At 43.7% G+C, this 18,280-nt stretch overlaps 1 protein-coding gene and 1 pseudogene across 2 annotated transcripts in view; one reads left to right on the top strand and one right to left on the bottom strand.

Moving 5' to 3' along the window:
- Positions 1-18,280, bottom strand: part of AUTS2 (activator of transcription and developmental regulator AUTS2) — a 1,118,970-nt gene that overhangs the window by 422,108 nt on the left and 678,582 nt on the right. The gene's annotated exons all lie outside the window — the stretch shown is intronic.
- Positions 17,816-17,905, top strand: LOC124519421 (uncharacterized; annotated as a pseudogene).

Here is an 18,280-nt window from a genome sequence, read left to right as displayed (position 1 = left end):
ACTGCTTTCCAAACAACAAAGTGATTATTCACTTCACATCCAGGTCAAGCAGAGAATTTCATCTTTGGAACCCCAACAGTTCCCTTTTCAACCTGCCTGCATACCCCCTGCCCTTCAGTACTCATTTTCCCCTCTCGGCGGCCTGTCTCCCCGGTCTACCCTGGGGTCACCCAAAGCTCTGGCTGTATTACCTCGCCGTGCTCCAGATTTCTCTTTATCCTCATCTTTGACCCCTTTAAACCTCCCAATTCTGCTTTCTGGTGTGATGAGGCTTAAATTAGACCACAAATGTAAAGACTCGGCACAGAAGAGACACCCCATGAATATTAGTTCTTTCCAACATCTCTTTCCTTTCCACTTATTTTGCCTGTCCCACGTTCTGCACTGGGCTGTGGACAGACTCACCTGCCAAGTTAGGTCTGCTCGTTTCGGAGCCAGCGCTAAGTGGAGAGTCAATCTGTCTCAGCACATATGTGGAGGCACCTGTTGTTTGTCACCTCATCCTTTCAATTTTCTTGGTGAAACGGTACCCCAACTTTCCTTTGGAAACATCCTTGCTCCAACTTTCCATTTCTGTGGGATCAACTCCAACTCCAGTTGCAGAGTGGGCTCTAATTGGTTTAAGCTGGGGAGGGGAGAGGGTGATGCTGCTGGGAGACACCCATGCGGGATCTGTATGTGGAATCAAATCAAAGGAAAGCAATACATGTAAAGTACTTAGACTGGAAGGGTGAATACAACCAGGGTTTGGAGCCATCATCTGAGTTCTAGACAAAGTGGAATCAGGGTTCAGCAACTGCTGCCCCTGTAGTACTATCTCCCATGATGCTTACTGATGCGAGGTATCCTACAGGGGTGCCCCTGGTATCAGCATCTACCTGTGTCTGCTATATCCTCTGAGCACCTCTGAGTGCCTCAGACTGTCTAAATGTTCAGGCCAGGTCGATGTCCATAGCGTATGTCTCGCTTGGGGATGGAACAGTCTATCTGCACGGACTCATCCGATACCCACTCACCCCTGCTTAAGTATCGGTAGCTTCGTGGCTCCCACCTGCACTGTGATACAACCCGCACTTAATGTGCCTGGAAGCCTCAAGTCTGGAATTTTAGAAATATTAACCATGGCTAACATTTATTGTGCCCCTAGCATGGGAACGACACTATCCTAAGTGTTTTTTATATGCACCCCCAATTAGTCCTTTGAACGATCCCATGAATCATATTCTATTATACCCTTTCCAGGGATGAAGAAACAGATGCACTAAGAGGGCACATAACTTAGCTACCATCTTCTAACAAGTACATAGCGGCGGCGGGCTTCAAATGCAGCCAGTCTGACTCTGGAGCTATACCCCCGAACCACTATGCCCCACTGCCACTCTCAATACGATGCCTCCATTTCTTTTGTTTGGCTCTCTTAAAAAAAGTAGGACACTTTTCACTTGCTTCTCATTTATCTTAAATACACACTCACCATTAGAGAAGTCCAAAACGTTGAAGCAGCAACAAATCATTTGACTTCCAGGTAGGCACGCAATTAGTATCACTGAAGTGATCTTTCTGTGACTGCTTTCTGCCTGGGTGTAAGGCTAACTTAACAGGTAAGTGGTTGCCTTTTCTTGGTGCTCCACATAAAGAAAGCTGGGACTTTAGCATCCAGGAGCTCCAGAACGCAGGGGATAAAATCCACCAGCTTTGTAGAAAGATTATCAAAGCACACCATAGCGGCCCTTTTGGATAGTGAAGATTAGCCTAATCCTTCCACCTCACCCACTGAAATGCCATTCCCAATACATGTGGAACATGTTACAGTTGGCCAATTCAAAATACTTTCCCTTCTGTTCATTTTATCAAGTATTTGGTAAGTCTCTCCCACAGGAATACACACTATAATGCATGTAAAAAAATTATCCCTACAAAGAATTTTCGGTTTTCCTTAAAAGATAAAAAAAGGTCCAAACTCAAGCTTTTCCACGCCAAGGGCAATTTTGCTGGTCTGATAAATCTTGTAAATCCAAAATGTTAAAACAAGACAATCAAATTAGATCTAAAGATTGAATCAGTCTCCAAGTAATCCTTGAATTTATTACAGTTGTTGAATGTCCCTGCTAATTTGGGGATTAAAATGCTCAACACAAAATTCATTTTTTCCCTAATTGGATTGACCAAGTTTTCCAGGGTTCATGGGAACATTTCATTTTCATAAAGAGCATCGGAAACAAATAACTTCATTATGGAGATGCTTCATAAACTATAGGGCAATGTTCTTGGGGAACAAATACATCATATTACATTATCTTGAGCATAAACTCTTTTTGTGACATAGTTGTACATTTACTGGATATGTTTCAGGAAACAGTGTTTCACTTCAGACATGTCCCAACTGCTTGGATATTTATTTGGCCGCATACATTTTTTTCTACTTTATAAATTACTCAAACTTGGAAGTGCCTGATTTAGTCGCTGTGGTTAGAAATTGTTTGTTTGGTGTCTGAGAGAACACCCAAAGGTGCTCCAAACTACTAAATCAATTTAGTGGCTTGTAATCAGAATGTAAAAACACAATGAAACAGATTAAAAGAGATCAGAGTGCCTACACCTCCTAACTCTCTAGTCACAAGTATTAAAACGACACATTTATAATTGTGTTTAAGTGAAGCCTACAAGATTGTTACATTTATGGAAAAAGAAATGATCGGGAAAAAAAGGACCTAACACAAAGCTATTCTACTAGGCAAATACGTGGAATCTTGGTAATGGGATTTTGGAGGACTTTACATTCAAGGAGGCACTGTCACTTAGTTGTGGCACACAATTGTGGACCTGTGTCCCCGCTGCACCATCCTGGCCTTTGCCTAGCTGGGGCAGCCTCTTCATTCCTCAATTTTATCATCTTTTAAGATAGGCAGTGAATAATACTGCCTATCTTACAAAGTTGTGAAGATAAAACAAAATACATATAAAGTACCTAGACTGGTATGTAACCATTCCTACGGTAAATGCCATCATGTTGTTAAAATACAGTAGCAAGCATCCAGATTAAGACAGCCACTGGAAGGTGTTTACTGCTTGTCTTTACTAAGCTGGTGTCATGTTGGTTTCTGGAGTACCTGTCATCCCATCCCTGGAGAAGGACGGGATGGAGGACAGACCCTGGCCCCAGTGCACTGATTCTTCCTCCCCTACCCATCCCAGTGGGACCATCAACCCACAGCCCCTGGACGCTCTGGATAAGAGATTTCGAGATGGCCCCTCCACATCCAACACTAGCATTTCCAGGGGACTCTGGAGCCTCCGTGCTGCCAGCCTTGGTCCACATTCACCATGTCTTCTTCCTCTTTCCTTGTAAGGCCCAGTCCCTCTGCCCAAACTACCACTTTGCAATCCTGGCAGCTGTCTCCTGTTGAATTTATATGCTAGACTACTTACTCCTTGAGGATAGGGACTGTTTGTCTATAATTTTATTCCCTGGTATTATACAGCACACAGTAGGCGTTCAACAAATATTTGCTAAATAAGTGAGTAAGCTCTCTGGATCTCAGTTCAAATAAGCTGTCCCTAATCATCTCCATAAATGCCATGATCCGAAATAAAGACAGATGTAACACGTGTTGGGAGGTCTGGCTGTTGTACACATCCCACGATGGATAGCCAACTTTACTCTCAGACAATAGCTCTAACACAGATGTGAAGGTGGTCTGCACAGTTACAGCCAGGTTTTACGAACCATCGATGTGCTTCCTTCTGCACACAAATGGAAGGGTCCAAAGACCATACCGGGGCTGAATGAAGAATGCTCTTTTCTGACACCAGTGCCTTCCTGAGGACGATGCCATAACGATCTCTGTGGCTTAATTTCTAGTTTGGACTGAGGCTCGCTGAAACAGAACTACCAACAGGACAAAATTTCTAGCTGGCTGCATATAGTTGTGGAGGAAAACAAAAAAGAAACTTCCTGCATTTCAAACTGTGTCAAGTGTCTATTTCACCTAAAGCAATATGGAGGTTGAATAATTAATAAAAGATTAAAATGCTTAGGGACGTGGTACAAAAAGCATAGCTAAGCAAGTCTTAATGAGCAAGTTTAGGATAATTTGGTCTAAGGATTGAACAAGAGAGAGTTTTCTTTTCCTCATTTGTTCCTTTACCACTCACTTATTCTTTCATCCGGCTTCCACAGTAAAAGAAAAGCTCCTTCAGGGAAATTTTCAAGGACCAGTTACTTGGGCCAGACGGAAGGATGAGATGAAGGCATTACAATGTAATTTATTAAGATTGTATGCCTAGTGTTTTCTAGAGCTTCCTTCCAAAGCCATCATTCAATAGACATTTGCTGCTAAGGTGCTAAGAGTTCTGGGCCCTGGGAAAACCAAGAAGAACGAACAAAGACAGAGCAAATACACCTTCTGAGCTTGGCACAGACCCGATTTTGTTTTCACTAAAATCTCCACAACAAGTGAACACAGGAGGGACTTAGCAAACACGAGTTTTGATGTCCACAGGCTTCCCTGACTTCCACTGCTACTCGCTCCCTGTCTCACCACAATAAATTCTGCCTACTAATGCGCTTGAAACTATTTATTTTTTAAAAACGTCACCGGGTCAGCTGGGTTGAGAAACTCTAAGGAAAGAACGAGGGTCAAGCGCTATTAAAACTTCTGTTCTGCACCCTCACCTGTCTCCTTTCGTTAACACAGAAGTGCCGATCTGAAATACGATCATTATCTTTGGTGGCTATCCTTGGCAGCATCCCCCAAGTCACAAATCCCTCGGCTTATTTGAGTAACACAGAACCTAAAGATTAAAGCTGTCTTGTGTTCAGGAGACATCAGGAAGGAGGTCACTCGGGCCTCCATATTCCTTTCAGTAGTAACTGGATGCATCTTAAGTTTTTTTGCACTTTATTATATCCTACCAGGTTCTATTTATTTAAATCCCAGAATCTTTTGCCGACATGGCAAGGCAGAAGCAGAAATGTTTTGTAAAACTTAAATGAACCTGTAAGTGGACACTTGTTCCATAAATCTTTAAAATGCTAGGTTATGCCGTGGAAACCACTTTTACAAGCCCCTTCCATCCTGCTTGAAAAGAGACAGTACATGAAACATCCACTTTCTGTCCGCATTTTCACGCGGAATAAACACCAAGTCCAAATCAAACACCAGGTATCTAGATGCAGCGGTTCTGCTGAGCGGATGAGGGCAGTAAAATGTTTTCATGGGAAGGGGGGCTGCGTCCTCCTTCTCTAAGAACACTCCCTGGCAAAGCTGCACTACCTGCTGACATTCCCACCCCTCCCCTGCCCCCTCTACAACAAGCAGTCCTCCTACCCCCATCATCCCTCTCCCCTGGTTCTTAACTGTCTCCACGCTGAGAATGCGAAACAGCACTCACGGTGCAAACGCGCTCTCCGTCAACGACATGGGGGTGGCCTGAAAACGCCTTCCCACTCTGAACTCACCCAACATGAAATGGTGGCTTTAGGACAAAGGCCCGTGCTTTCAGGTTCTTAGGTCGTCATCAGTGGATGACTGTATTCAATGCTTCATCCTGAGCCTCGGTCTTCCTGTGGAGCCAGCGGCTCCTGTTCATTCTCCCTGTACACTCTTCATCGCGCCTCTGCTCGGACGCATGTCTTTGCTCCTTACACTGGTCTCTGCAGTGTCCTCCTAACTGGCCTCCAGCCCTCCCCCCCCTTTTCTGTCCTTCTGTCCTGTGTTCTACCTGCGAATTAATCATTTTCTTTTTCTGTCCCCCTCAACCTTGGTAACCTCCCACACATTACACTATATGATTGAGTTCACCTGATGGTTCTCCAGCATTAAAATCTCTCTGTGACATGAATAATAGATTTATAAATCATACAGGAGCCAGGGAGCATCCAGTAACCCTTGAAAGAGTTTAAAAATACTGCAGTGGTAAGAACAGTAATTCAACCACCACATCCTCCCTTCCACCATTGGTGTTTCTAAAGGAAGCAGGAAGTCATGACTGCTACATTTCAGAAGTCTCAGATTTGCCTTTATTATCAAGGAGTCATGGTTCAACCCTGACAATTCTGAAGCCAAATTAGCCTTTTGGAATCTAGACTGATTTGATTCAGTAAAATTTTGATGAGCACCCCCTATATGTCTACACTGTGCTCAGCAATGGGGATTTACCAATAAATAAGACAGACTCAGCCCTCCCCTAGAACCACCAGACAGTAATGACCTTAAAAGGCAAGGGCCACGTCTTGGGTCTTGGGTACCTTTCGGTCAGGCAATGCACCAGCCTGAGAGAACCCTGAGTAAGCCCTCAGTGTTCCAGGCTTGTACCCACTAATAATGCTCAGGAATATTTTCTGGAAATAGTAGGACCAACTTGGCGGGAGCTAGAACCTCCACCTGAGTTCGAATCCTGAATCTCTCATTACCTAAATGTGTGACCTCAGGCAAAGTACTTAAGTTTCCTCTGTTTCAGTTTCTCAAATCTCAATGGGAAAATCAGCAATAATGGATTCTTCTGGGGAGTAAATGAGCTAATGCATGAAGTCTTTAAGGTGGTAGCTAACATGTCACAGTTGTTCAAAATATTAGCTATTATTTTCAATGCAATGTTTCTATAATATTGTTAGAAAATGTTTTTTCACCATTTAAAGAAACATCTCTTTCCCATGGCAAATGATGAATTCATTAAGACACAATCTGCATCACAAGGTTACAACCTTGCCCTGCAGTGACAAGTAACATGAAAAAGGAATCTACAAATGCTCTTGCACACACGTACGTACACACACACACACACACACACACACGAAAAAGTATGATTTGCACAAAACCAAAAACAAAACAAAAAAAACCCCACAAAAAAACCCAAAACAAAAACCCAAACCCTTCAGTAAGGTTTTTTGTTTTTTTTTTTAAGAAGATAAACAAGGATGAAAGCCATGCCCGGCGGCAACCATTTCCAGTATGACCTGGTAAGTTTTCAGCTTCAAATCGGTCAGATCAAGTGCCCCCCAGTAGTGTTACGTGGGGATCTGTCATTCACACATCAAATCCCCTTCCACTGGCCTCTTCTCACATAGAACGTGCTTCCAGATGCAGAAACATCACTGTTTTCTTGCCTGGAGTGCTGAGGGTCAGGGGTGGGGAAGAGCGTGTGAGACATGGGGAGGTGGGGGCTCAGGGCACCAGTAAGTGTGCTTTCTTGTGTCCACAACAGACTTGCGTTACAAACTATCACAATTTTTCCAGGGACCCAAGTTCATCATCAGTCTTGTACTCGATTTCGAGTTTATCAAAGGTGGTCTCCTTAGGATCAAAACACCCATGTCAAGAATGTGGACCTGGTCCTTTGAGCATTGGCTGGAAGAAGTGTACAGAGGGTGGCCTCACACAGGCTAGGTGGGGACCGAAGGAAGCCTGTTGATGCCCTGTGGAGACCCCTACTCATCTGTCCAATCCATTTTCCTCTTTTAATACGCTTCAAGTGAAAATGGGGATCAAGGCATAGACTATTCTACAATAAATTCGGTAGGATATATCGAGAGCTAACTTTTAATTAATTGACCACTTATCACCAAAGCAATTCTTATGACATTATGCCTTACTATACTACTGATTTTGCTTTATTTTACACTATATTTATTCAGCATTTAATGAGTTCTAACTTTATGCATAGTATCAGCCATTCTTCCAGCTCTACCCCTGAACTACAGATTGGCTGTGGAACCTTCAGTCAAAAGTTCACAGGGAATAGAAGAGTGCAACAGGGGACCATCTGCACAGGCAATGACATGATCAGATGTGCACAGCTTTAGGAAGAATGTTTGCAATGAAATAAAGATGAGGGGCACTTTGGAGGCCAGAACAATAATCTAAGCTGGAGGTAAAAGGACCCTTAACCATAACTGTGGCATTAAGAATGGAAAGTCCAGGGGTACACCTGGGTGGCTCAGTCGGTTAAGCGTCTGACTTCAGCTCAGGTCATGATCTTGTGGTTCATGGGTCCAAGCCCCACATCGGGCTCTGTGCTGACAGCTCGGAGCCTGGAGCCTGTTTCAGATTCTGTGTCTCCCTCTTTCTCTGCCCCTCCGCTGGTCTCTCTCTCTCTCTCTCTCTCTCTCTCTCAAAAATAAACATTAAAATTTTTTTTTAAAGTTTTTTTTTTTTTTTCAACGTTTATTTATTTTTGGGACAGAGAGAGACAGAGCATGAACGGGGGAGGGGCAAAGAGAGAGGGAGACACAGAATCGGAAACAAGCTCCAGGCTCTGAGCCATCAGCCCAGAGCCCGACGCGGGGCTCGAACTCCCGGACCGCGAGATCGTGACCTGGCTGAAGTCGGACGCTTAACCGACTGCGCCACCCAGGCGCCCCTAAAATTTTTTTTTTAAAGAATGAAACATCCAGACCCAAGAACCCAGGGGGCTGGAGTATGGGGCATGGCTTGTTGACTGACTGGTTAAGAGAGTAAGAGAGAGAGAAGGTGAAACATATCATGTCTCAACCCTGGGAGGCTGCCAGGCTGAGTCGGGGTAGGAGAAACCTGCTTTTGGAGAAAGGAAGGAAGATTTCTATTTGAGAAAGGCATCCAGCAGGTGGCTGATGATGTGGCTTTGAGGCTCCAGAGGGAGGCCAGGGACAGAAAGGATAAAGATGGAAAGTGAGGGCATGGCAGTCAGAGAAAAGAAAGCAAAGTGAGAAGCAGTTAGCTAGGAATGAAGCAAAGCACTTGTCATGTGTCTGCTAATTTTATCCTCACAACCCTCTGAAGTCAGTATAAGAAAACATACTCAGAAAAATCCAGTAACTTGACTCAAGTTTCCAGAGCTAAATAAGTGGTGGAGCCACGCCAGGATCTGAGGCAGGTCTATCTGACTCTCCTAGCCGTGCCAGGAAGTAACATTCTCTACTGACACAGGGCTCACAGATATCTAAGGAGGAAGAGGGCAGGGCCTGATGAAGGTAGTGAAAAGGATCAAAAGGGCAGGCAGAGTCAGGAAAGCCATGGGTGACAGCTCGAGGATGAGCAGGGCACCACCCAGGCAGAATGCTGCCCCCATCAACAGACTTTGATCAGAAACCCACTGGTGGGTGTTAAGCAACAGTTTTCTTAGCACAACAGGATACGGTTCCTCCTTCGGAGGGTATGAAGAAAGGATGACGGCAAGTACCAAATCCCTGGACTTTGAAAGAGAGAAGAGACCCAAGAGACCCAAGCGTTTTAGTTTTTTTAAGGACTGGAGAAAACTTGCTCAAGTTCATTAGCTGAGAGGGAAGGAAGTGGTGAAGGAGAGAGGAGGGATAAGACAAAGGGAAAGAAACGATGGATGTGACAAGGCCTTGGAGGAGTCAGTGGGGTTGGCTGAAGAACATGGTTTTGACCTTGGGAATGAAAAAAAAATGCATTCTGCTCTGACAGCAGAGGGAACGATGCGAACATGAATAATGATTCTGACAAAAACTGTTAAATGCAGAAGACAGAAGTCAAGGATGATCTTACTGGGCAGCCTTGGTGTTCTTGGTAGGGCTACCCATGGATAATGAGGTGCAGAGAGAGTCTGGACTAGAGGGTTTCAGATGAGAGGGAAAAGTCTGGAGCAACCACTCCAGACACTGAGAAGGAGTGACTACTTGGCCCCGGAGTCCAGCCAGAGTTGGACATTTGCATCCAATACAACTGGTGTAGAAAGCTGATTTTCTCCAGCAACGTAACCTATGCCCGCGTCAGTCTGGGCTGAGAAGAAAGTACGGGCAAGAGCATCCACATGCACACACACGCCATGGATGAAACGAGCCATCTGTGAAACGAGGCTGAGTTTTCTTTCCACCAGCCTTGTGTCCAGGTGGATATTGTCACTCTCCAGAGAAGGGTATGTAGGACAGGGATCAAATGCCAGTGTGCAAAATGGGAGTTGTCTAGTGTTATTTGGAGCTTTTATGAGCATGCAACAGTCTATCAACACGTCAATAAAGACACATCTGCTCCGAGCGCAGGCATGAGAAAACATGGAAAGGGAGGAAGCCGGCAGGAAAGGGGAAAAGTTGGGTTCCCTCCTGTCCTTAGGAGCTGAGGGGCTCCACCCTAATGACAGCACTGTGCGTTTACCATTTTAACAAGAGGAAGGACAAGGAAATGTCCTGCTTAAACAGAAAACAGGGTCTACCAACATGAGCCTGAGGCCTGCCATCATCTTTCTGAACCAGATAATGGACGCCCCCACAAAGGAAGAGGTGCAGCGTCCAAGTGTTCACACACGGCTGATGAATTCCGTGGAAGCTCTGCAAAGGGCCTCAGCCCGCCGCTGGGTGGCTGTGCTCCAGGCTCACAGTCCTGCCCTCCTCACGTCTCCACGGGAGGATGGGCAGGGCCGATGGATCCCGTGCCATGCCCTGGCTCACGAGGCTGGTAGAAATTCTCTGCAATTTAAGGCCTCTGCTGTGACATTACCTATAAGGCTCCTTTTCCATGAATGTTACATCCAACAGGAGGAACTAGCAGGCCCCGCGGCTGATTGATGCTCTAAGTACTAACCGGCTGTCTCAGCAGTGAGAGCATCGACCACAGCCTAACTACTGTGAGTTCATCCATTTGCTTACTATCAGGAATCTTCTAGGTATTTGGAAAGGCACGAGTGCCACTTTCTCCAGGTGAAATAATCACTGAAAAAATTAAGATCAATGACTGAATGGCCAGTGCCACTTGCTATATTCATGGGGTGGTGGGAGGCATGTTTACTGAAACTAGGGGGCTTGGGTTCAGGATCCTAAAGAACATTTCTGCTTTTCTTAGAAGCAGCCTGAAGGTGACTCCAAGTACATAAAGTCCATTAATCAATGTCTTTAACCTAATAATAGTAAAGCTTAATAACCCATCTTTGGTGGTTTCAGAGCACTTGTGAAAACACGATTTCTTCTCATCCTTAGCAACTGGTGACATGTGTGGGGAGGGTAGGACAAGTCCTAGACTCTTCATTTTATTGATGAGGAAACAGTCTATCCCTGCTTACTGTCGCCAAGCTAGCCTTGACTACTCTTAGAACCGGTGGCAGCTAGAAGTGGGAGCGGTATCCTTACATTTTAAAACACCTGACTATAATTTCATGTGAGTGTCTGTAAGGAAACTTCTTATATTACGCCTGAATATGTTGCCCTGCAATCACTCTCAAGCGGTCTTGTTTCTTTTTTTTTTCCCCTCTGAAACGACAAAGTAGAAATGTAATTCTCTTACACAGGAGAGCTCTTTAGACGTTCTTTTAGCTCCAAATCAATCATACACACAACGGCAGCAATCTGATGCTCTTTGGGAATTTTCTGATACATGAGAGTGTATGTCAAAATCTATTTCATTCTAGTCCTGTACTGCCCATGCTGTTAGCCACATGTGGCTACTGGAACCCAAATCCATCAAAAGATTTAAAAATTCAGGAACTGGTCACACTAGCCACATTCAGCCAGCCACATGTTACTTGTGGCTACCCTGTTAGTGTGGAGCATTTTCATCATTACAGAAGGTTCTGTTGGACAGCACTGTTCCAGGCCCTCAAACTGCCTTTGTCTGAACTCTGACCTACACACTGGTCTCACCGTAGGGCCATCCTTTGCTGTCACCTACTTTCGGTACCGCCTTTCCAAAGACACTATTTTATCTCATTAGAACAAAAAATTGTGAGTACTGGTGGAGAAAAAAAAAAAAAAAAGGATTCCTCCCCACATTCTGCCAGCTTAGAAATACTTAATTGGCTTATGGGTTGGCTGATAGGGTTTAATATTCTCCTCTCTTCAAATCTAAACTCAGCTGGAGGCCAAATCACTGCCTATATTAAATACACAAAAACTCTATTATTAAAATGGAAGTAATAGTTCTTTTATTTTGAAAATACACAGAAGATGGACTTCATTTCTTTACTTTTACCTTCTGGGGAGCCTGGGTACGGGGAAGGAAGGAGAAACAACCCTCACTACTGGGACTGGGAGACTCTTCAACACTCTCCCACTGACCCTGACTAGGCTTTGCTTCAGCATTTTACCCAGTTACTTTTTACACTTATACAACTTGAAAACGTGGACACCAGTACTGATGACATAGTTGCCAAAATTAGAAAATACTAAGGCACAAAGGGACCGTTGAGACAATCTAATCCAAATGCCCCATTTGATAGGTGAAGAGAGGCTCAGAAGATGTCAGCCATGTTGGCCTAGAATCTGGTCTCCAGCCCCCCCGTTCAGGGCCCTCCGACCCCCTGCACTGCTTACCCATCAGCACTGAAACATCAATTTCACTTTCAACAGTTTGTTTATGTCCCACCCTCCCATGCAGCCACACCTTCCTTTAACGACACCCAATCCTCCGAATTCAGGTAAGCTGTCGTGCATACTTCCAAAGTAGTCAGGTATCTCCAAAGTAAAGTTACCATAAGTCACAGACAGAAAGTAAGATTTGATGAAATATACGGGCTTGCTTACTCTGATTCTCTTTTTTCTAAGATTCCTGATAAGCCCTAGAACACATTCAGGGTCCATTTTCAAAGCATTTGTATCACACCGGGGTCAGCCACAGCAGCACCAAAAAAGGGGGAAGCATTAAAAATGTTCTCTGGCTCGGGGCGCCTGGGTGGCGCAGTCGGTTAAGCGTCCGACTTCAGCCAGGTCACGATCTCGCGGTCCGTGAGTTCGAGCCCCGCGTCGGGCTCTGGGCTGATGGCTCAGAGCCTGGAGCCTGTTTCCGATTCTGTGTCTCCCTCTCTCTCTGCCCCTCCCCCGTTCATGCTCTGTCTCTGTCCCAAAAATAAATAAAAAACGTTGAAAAAAAAAATTAAAAAAAAAAAAATGTTCTCTGGTTGTTGAATCACCGTATTGTACACCTGAAACTAATGTAACACCCTATGGTAGCTGTACTGGAATTAAAATTTTAAAAGTTAAGTGAAACGTAAACAAATGTTCTCCGGCAATAAGGAGTAGGAGATCCCTGGGAAACAAGAACGGAGAACAGAGACATGGGATTGAGAATAAAGTGAATGATGAGGAAGCCGTGTCAAACAGTGACAACCAATACCTGAGCACTGACCGTGACCCAGACGGTGGTCGTAGGTCTTCCCCGCATTACCTCAGTACATCCTCATGCCTGCGACTCAGGTGATCTTGGCTGTCCCCGTGGTACAGATAAGGACAAGAGGACCAATAGGCTTTGTGTCCCATCCTCAGCCACTAAACCACAACCTAAAGTTTAGAAAAGCTGCTGGACTGAAGCACAACATCTAGAAACAGCACACACAGCTCACAACAGGCCTTTGGAGAGGGAGAACTGTGGGAACAGCTTTTTGAATTTACATATTCTTAACTGGTAAGACTCAGTGAACTTCAGTTTTCAACAAAAATCAAGAGAGCCGAAGTAGGAAGAGCCTGTCATCTTATTTTAAAAGGTGCTTTATCTTATTTGTGTAACGGTTTGAAACTTTTATTGCAATAAAAAGCACCTTGGCATGACAAGAATTCTAAAGGAAAAATAAAATTATCTTCTGTAGGTTGTATCAGGAGCCAATACAGCCAAAGAAAGCTGTGTTTGGTGTTTAATTTCCCTCTGATGTTCCTGAAACTGGTCTTCTGAACAGGCTGAGGACCAGGGGAGAACTCAGAGGGGAGTAGAGGTCTTGTGGTCCACTCGGACCTCTCTGCAGTCTCCCGCCTGGGCTAGGCCTACTTACTGAGGGGTGAAGAATCCATTCCTTCGGTCCCCCTTCTCCTTTCATACTCCCCCCCGCCTTTTGCCCCACACTTGAAGTAAGCTTCCCATCCCTGTTACGCTTCGTCTCTCTGCCCAGGAGCAAAGGCTTTACAGCATCCACATGCAAAGATCTTGCCCTATAAATAAAGATGCAGTTTGTTTTCATCTCCTTTTCCCACATTTCAATAGGCTATTTAACCAGTTAGTAAAGCACCATAGGCAGATAACGTTTCCTTCCACTCACTGCAACAGAAAGAGAGCCACTATTCTGGTCAAGATTTAAGTGACAATTTTGACCCCATCTTGGAGTGTCTGGATCCTTAAGTAAAAATATATGAACTTCATTTGCCTTAGAGCTTTAATTCCTCTGTCACTTAACCTCTCCCCTCTCAGGTCTGTGGGCAAAGAGTAGAGAGAGGCAACAGGCTGCAAAGAGGAGCCAAGTTTCTGAATCACTAAGGAACTGATATGCCATTTATGAAATGGGACTGAGTTGAAAGGACAATGGTTTCTTTTCCTGTTGATGCACCTGCTTTAAGAAGTTGTTCTGTAATTATAACCCTTCACACTCTCCTCCTTTAAGGACGATGTAAAAACAGTAGCAACATTTTAGATGTAAAACATGGGTTCCAACCAGCTACTGTGCGACAGAATAAAGACTTCCTCCTGTGTTCTTTACAGCACCTGCAACTCCTCTAAATGATCTGAGCCTTCAGCAGTACATTGAGTATTTGAACAATAATCAGACATCTGGTGCAAAGAGAATGATATTAGAGACACAAGGTACAGCACAGGCAAATAAGGCAGATTTGGGGGCAGCTGGGTGGTTCAGTCAGTTAAGTGTCTGACTCCGGTCATCATCCCAGGGTTTGTCAGACTGAGCCTGGTATCGAGCTCGGTGCCAATTGCGTGGTGCCTGCTTGGGATTCTCTCTCTTTCCCTCTCTCTGTGCCCCTCCCCCACTTCTGCTCGCTCGCATGCTCTCTCAAAATAAAATAGACTTTTTTTTTTTTTTTTTTTTTACGAAAAAGGCAGGTTTCTATTTGAGTCACTTTTTCTGAGAAAGGGCTTTTCTGAGGCTAGAGGTAGATGAAAGCAGTATAAAACTGTAAGACAAGAAATAAATTCCTTTTACTCCTACAGACAAGAACCTACCCCCCTACTTCTAAACTGAGGGTTCTCAACTGCTTTGTACTCGCAGGCCTCCAGACGTTCTAAAGAAGGCCCAATACTTACGATGTAATTACTACTGCGGAACAGCCACGCGTCTTCACGGGGCCTATAAAAAGCAGTGGTAATTAACTCACGGCTCACCAGGTGTGTCTTTCTAAACATAAGCCTTTGTGAACGGGAGTCGCTCAGTGCGCTCCTTCTCCAGACCCAAGAGGCACTGTCCCTAACCAGTAAACAAAGACTTGGCATTACGCTGTGTCTCTCACGTCTGATGTCAGCCAACTGAGAGATCACTGTGTGCGCCATCTACTGAGATCATTGTTGTAAACATATAGACAGATACGTCAGGGCCTGAGAAGGGAGAAAGATACACTGGTGCCTCTGCAAACCAGTTGAGAACCACTACTGTAAAGAACAGGTAATATTTATGGAGCAATTAATATGTGTTAGGCAGTATGCTAAACAGTTTGCATGTTTTGACTAATTTAAGGCTGCAGTAGTGACAATATTTAAAATCACAGCTCAATACTTAAAAGCAACCCATGGGCTAGTTCTAAGGAGAACTTTAGTCATGTTTTTAAATAACTGCTTTATTATCTAAAAATAAGCCTTTCCCACCTAATCTCCATCTGAGAAATGGACAAGACAGGAGTAACAGTGATCATTTGGCTCTTAAAATACTCTAAACTCTATCACTGGTGTCCTTGAGGCTGGGTATTTCCTTTCTAGATTCCTAGTACATCCCCAGAAATGCCGAGGGCAGAGAATTAATATGAACAAAATGGGAGTATGTCCTGGGGAACACTTTTTAAAACTCTTGGGGCTCAGGGCGCCTGGGTGGCTCAGTCGGTTAAGCTCGTCAGGATCTCACGGTTCTTGGGTTTGAGCCCCGTGTCAGGCTCAAGGATGACAGCTTGGAGCCTGGAGCCTGCTTCAGATTCTGTGTCTCCCTCTCTCTCTCTCTCGGTCTCTTTCTCCCTGTCCCATTTACGCTCTTTCTCTCTCTCTCAAAAATAAATGAACATTAAAATAATAAACCTCTTGGGGCTCACGTGAAATTCCCTCATCTCTTCACTCTTCCTTCAGAATGGAGGACTAACCAGGAGTTTAGTCTAGCACAAGCCTTACTTCAAAGTCTAAGTCAACTAAAGCTTGGCAAGATCATCATGAGAGATACTTGAGCTAAGTTTCAATCACTGTTGATAAATATTTATTGAGCTATATACAAATAAATGTTTAGGCCCTTTTAAAAGGAAATTATTGGGGGGGGCACCTGGGTGCCAGTTAGTCAGTTACGCATCTGACTCTTGATTTCAGCTTAGGTCTTGATCTCATGGTCAGGAGTTCAAGCCCCATGTCGGGCTCTGTATTGGGTGTGAAGCCTACTCACTCATAAATACGTAAATGAGTGAATAAATAAATAAATACATACATAAACAAACAAACAAATAAAATGTTTTAAATAGGAATTATACACTAGGGACAAAGATCAAACTACATACTGGCACACTGTGAAAATACAAACATCTCACCTATTGGGTCAATTATTGACTCCCTCCTTGATGGGTATATGATTTTCAGCCTGAGGGTTATGGGCAACAAAACACAAAGTATTTATACTGTTCAAGTACTGGCTTTATATTTATTTTTTAAAAATTTTTAATGTTTATTTTTGAGAGAGAGAGAGAGAGAGAGAGCATGAGCAGGGGAGGGGCAGAGAGAGAGAGGAAGACACAGAATCTGAAGCAGGATCCAGGCTCTGAGCTGTCAACACAGAGCCCGACGCGGGGCTCGAACTCACAAACTGTCAGATCGTGACCTGAGCCGAAGTCAGACGCCTAACTGACTGAGCCATCCAGGCACCCCTGTAGCGACTTTATATTTAATACCTCATTTAAAACTCCCCAAAATTCTATGCCAAAGTAAAAGAATTATTTTTAGCAGCACACAGACAGAGAAGACTAAACTATTTATTCAACAGGTTACTTTGCTTACTTATCCAGGGGACTTTCTGTCATTAACTCAATGACTCTTTGAGGTTATGTTCAAAGGTAAATATTTTTTTTTAAAAGAAACTCCTTCCCTAAAAATACATCTAGGCAAAGGTCATATCCTATATTTTATGGCACTTCAATCATGTTACTCTTTAAGCACTTGTGCAGATGCAAAACTGCTTTTAGAAATCCATTTTTTTAACTTAAAAACTGAAGTATAGTCAACATATACTGTATTATTCTCAGGTATACAGATAGACATTTGACAGTTATATGCATTATGAAATAAATGCTCACCGTAATAATAGAGTAATAAGTAATAAGTAGAGTTACCATCTGTCACCATACAAAATTATTACAATATTATGGACTATATTCCTAATGCCATACCTTACACCCCCAGGTCTTATTTATTTTATAACTTGGAATTTATACCTCCTAATTCCCTTTACTTATTTTACTCATCCTCTGCCCATCCCCTCTAGCAGCCCCAGTTTGTTCTCTGTATTTATTATGAGTCAGCTTCTGTCTTGTTTATATATTTGTTTTTTAAACATTCCACATACAAATGAAATCATATATACCTTTCTCTGTCTTATTTTACTTAGCATTACTCCCTGTAGGTCCATCCATGTTGTTGCAAATGGCAAGATTTCATTCTTTTTGATGGCTGAGTGATATTCCATTGTATATATACACCACATCTTCTAACACATCCATCAGTGGATGGACCCTTGGGCTGCTTCCATATCTTGGCTATTACAAATACTGCTATGAGGAACATGGGGTGCATATATCTTTTTGAATTTGTGTATTTATTTTCTTCTGATAAATGCCCATAAGTGAATTGTTGGATGGTAAGAGAGTTCTATTTTTAAGGTTTTTGAGGAACCCAATCTTGATCACTGCAGGGCAGTGCCTGTAGAGGAAGGAGTGCAGGTAAGTTATCTAGAGGAAAACTGGAACGATACAGAGATTAGGATGGCCCCTGCTCAAGGATGACAAATTTGTGAAGCGGTCCATATTATTTTTGTTTGTTTTTAGTCCGTGATTTATAATTACTTTGTGTGTGTATGTGTGTATTCTATTCAAAACCTGCATTAAAAGAAAAATCCTGTTTCACAGGCTTTATCAAAGTAAACCTTAAAAAAGAGAGAGAGAGAGAGAGAGAGAGAGAGATCTAGAGGTGTTCTGCTGGGTCATTCTGAACTCCGCGATCTTGGTCAAGTCACTTAGCTTCTCTGTGCCTCAGTTTCCCCATCAGTGAAACATGGATGATACCTTGCAAGGCTGTGGTGAGGTTTAGAGATACTGTATGTAAAACTCCGCGCTACGTCTGGAGCCTAAGGAAGCCTCTGGCAGATACAGAAGCTGTTAATTTTTAACGACTGCCTTGCACACGGG

This window comes from Lynx rufus, unplaced genomic scaffold, assembly GCF_022079265.1.
Source record: "Lynx rufus isolate CCGP_SWC_20201006 ecotype Redwood Valley unplaced genomic scaffold, mLynRuf1.p SCAF_27, whole genome shotgun sequence".
Lineage (NCBI taxonomy): Eukaryota > Metazoa > Chordata > Mammalia > Carnivora > Felidae > Lynx > Lynx rufus.
Note: the sequence above shows the minus strand (reverse complement) of the source record. Positions and strands in the feature narration are given on the sequence as shown.